The sequence below is a fragment of the Salmo trutta genome, chromosome 21 (genome assembly GCF_901001165.1).
Source record: "Salmo trutta chromosome 21, fSalTru1.1, whole genome shotgun sequence".
Classification (NCBI taxonomy): domain Eukaryota; kingdom Metazoa; phylum Chordata; class Actinopteri; order Salmoniformes; family Salmonidae; genus Salmo; species Salmo trutta.
The window spans coordinates 52,674,128-52,677,850 of record NC_042977.1 but is presented as its reverse complement, the minus strand read 5'-3'; positions in this window follow the sequence as shown (position 1 = coordinate 52,677,850).

Below are 3,723 nucleotides of genomic sequence, written 5' to 3'. Positions count from 1 at the left end.
CCCATCTCTCCGGGGAACACCCATCTCTCCGGGGAACACCCATCTCTCCGGGCATGAGAATAGAGCTTACTCCCTCGAACTACTATGCCCGGATAGGGAGCACCCTATAGGCGGCCCCATACCCCCCTCTCACACACCCCCCACCCGGGATGTTCCACAAGAGGGCGCAACTGGACATTTTAAACAGCAATGTAAGTTAGTGACAGAGCTTTCTTGAAAAATGACTAAGTCCAAAAATTCTCAGAAATTGCACTATGTCCAACTGTGGGCCTGGTATTATTTTGGGTTACCAGGTAGTGATGGCCTTCACCCACTCTCCGGGGAACACCCATCTCTCCGGGCATGAGAGTAGAGCTTACTCCCTGGAGCCTTGGACCTCCAGGCACATTAGCCTTCACTCACTGACCGGGTCAACACCCCTCTCTCTGGGCATGACCTCCAGCCGGGGATACCCGCCACAACCTCGCACACCATGCGAACCAGGGCACCCACACTTAAGCACCCTTCCTCGGACACTAAAGCATATAGCCCCGCTGTTACGAACCGCGTGCACCTGGTGACCCAAAACGGCCTTCGTGCACCTGGTGATCCAAAACGGCCTTCGTGCACCTGGTCACCCTGCAGCTTACCACTCAGAGACTAAGTCCACACCAGGATTACCAGGTGCTGGTGGTACTTTGCACCCGGGTACCCACCTTTTTTAGTCTGCTTGCCCACTCTCTCTCTGGGCCTCTGGACTCTGCCTCCTGGCCCTTCTCTGTGCGCCTGGTAACCAGTTAGAAATAAGGGGGGGGGTGGAGGAAGACGCCTTCCGTCCCAAAAAAGATTGGTTAGAAGGCTACATACGAAAGTCACCTGCTAGGCTCCGGTTATGGCAACCCGCCGGAGATCCCTTACCCTTGTTACTGGGTCCGACGAGCACCTTTCTGGGGAGATCAGCATGAATCGAGCCCAGCTTCATTTCACACCCTTGCTCGACCTACCCAGCCCTGCCATGCCCTTAGAACCAATCTTTACCCTGAAGTTACGGATCTGACTGATCAACTTTCCTTAACATGCATTGTTCTAACATGCCAGAGGATGTTGCCCTTGGAGACCTGCTGCGGATATGGGTACGGCCCGACGTGAGATTTACACCCTCTCTTACGGATTTTCAAGGGCCAGCAAGAGCTCACCGGACGCCGCCGGAACTGCGACTCTTTCCAGGGCTTGGGTCCCTCTCTCGGGTTTCCCGCCCAGCTTCCATGCTCACCGTGGTGATCTGACAACCGATTTGCACGTCAGGACCGCCCAGGCATAGTTCATCATCTTTCGGGTCCTATCGCACGCGCTCACGCTCCACCTCCCCGACAGAGCGGGCGAGACGGGCCGGTGGTGCGCCCGACCCCATAGGGCCGGGATCCCACCTCAGCCGGCGCGCGCCGGCCCTCACTTTCATTGCGCCACGGGGTGTGTTCGGAGAAAACCCTCTGACTTGCGCGTGCGTTAGTCTCATCGGTCCGTGTTTCAATACGGGTCGGGAGTTGGGAGGTTTCCCTCCTTTCCTCCGCCCGCCCTTCGCCAGAGCGAGAGGTCATAGTTCAAAGACAGGTTGGTTTAACTTTATGGGGGCCTCCGGGTGCTCCTCTGCCGCCGTCGCCGAAGCGCCGGTGGGGCCGGGGAGACATTAAACCCCCGCCTGCGCCGGGGCGCAGAGCGGTTGACTGGGTTCCCAGTGCCGCGCGAGGATACTGGGTGATACTCAAGCCGCTTAAAAATGTGAGACCATTTCGGGAAGTCCCGGTTCACTGGACACCCCCAGTCCCCCTCGGTAGCGGCCTACACACCCACCCATCGGTGCGTCATCTAGCCGTGCCTAACGGGGAAAGGGGATGGAGCCAGTCGGGCGCATCCCAGGCAAAAAGGAACTGCGGGAAACCGGGCTAGGACCAGTTCACCCGCTCCAAGGGAAGGGAGAGGCGGGAGGCGTGAGCCCCCTACCCTACCCGACCCACAGCAGAGTTTGGTTTGTGTCGGTACGGGGTAATTTGCACCCCTAATGCCTTCCTTGGATGTGGTAGCTATTTTTCTCAGGATCCCTCTCCGGAATCGAACCATAACTGATTTAATGAGCCATTCGCAGTTTCACTTTACCGGCCGTGTGTACTTCGACTTGCATGGCTTAATCTTTGAGACAAGCATATGCTACTGGCAGGATCAACCAGGTAGCCACTCACAACATAGAGGTTGTACCCGGGCACACTAAGCAGAGAACAGCCAGGGAACACTCCTATCCCGTGACGGGAGGAGGCCCTAGGTCAATCCACCGTGCGCCCAGCGGGAGGCCCTGAACTGCCCATGGCCGGAGCCACAGGTGCCGGGGCACCGCTTAATCAGGTATCTTGTCTTAGCTGGAGGGTTTATTCGGAACGCCATCAACGGGGATAAAAGACAGGGTTTGAGAAATACATGTGTTTCTGGCGCCGGTACGGCATGGGTGAACGTCATCCGCAGGCATCGCTACCTGGGTACTCCACTCCCCGAACCGGAACACCAGTGTAGAACCACTGAGACAGACGGGTCGGCTAGATCTCGCACGAACGGAGCGCGGCTGAAGCTTGTCATCAAGGCGGGGATAACCGTCTCCGACAGGGGCTCCCCCGATAGAGGCAATTCCACATGGGGCGGGAGGAACCGTCCGTCTGAACACCGACCAATGGCCGGCCGACAGGGGCCCTCCCAGGTGGAAATAGATTGCAAATCGGTCAGAAGATGTAAAACAGGCTCGACAACAGAGGACAACCATGGATACGCAACGTGTGGCAAGCTGGGACAAGAACTATGGTCATGGAGGACCCAAACCCACAAGGTGATAGCTGGGATAGAGCACCTGCCCAGGACAGAGCTCAATATCCTCCCACCACCAAGCTGGGAAAATTGGATCAATACTTAGGACCAATCGGGCGCCGGAGGGATAAGGTCCAAAGTACCCACGGTTCTGAGGGGCAAGCAACCCTCAAAAGAGTCCATAAAGCTCTCCCTATTCGGCCTGAGTAGTAACTCACAATCGGTCGCCGAAGGGATATGGACCAAAGGAACCATGGTTCTGAGGGGCAAGCAACCCTCAAAAGTGTCCGTAAAGCTCTACCTATTCGGCCTGAGTAGTAGCCATCAATCGGTCGCCGAAGGTATATGGACCAAACTACCATGGTTCCGAGGGACAAGCAACCCTCAGAAGTGTCCGTTTCGCATTTATTATATCGGACTAGTAGTTTGCCACTATCCCTGAGCTTCTAGGCCATGGAAGTCATGTTGTCAAAAACCAGGTTTCTGATTTCGCGCCGGTACCTGTCTGCCCCACCCGGGCATGACTGTGTAATGACTGTACTACGGGATTTACCGATCTTCACTGTGTCACTCACACTGTATATTTTTTCTCCTGTACTCCCGTATGAAAAAATCGGACTACAAAAAAAACTTTAAACTTGAATAAATCGATAAGTACAACTCCAATCCGGACGGGGTTTTTTGGGCACGAAAGGACAAATATAAACGACCATTTTCATATAAATTAAACCGTTTTTCTATTATAATTTATAATAGAAAATCGAGTTTTAAGTTTACGAAAAAAAGTTCCCGGAACCGAATTTTTTAGAAACTAGGGCTAATTGTTACCCATCACGAGAGAGGGTGTGAGCCAAATTTGGGAACTCTAGCCCCTCAGGAAGTATTTTTAATCATTAT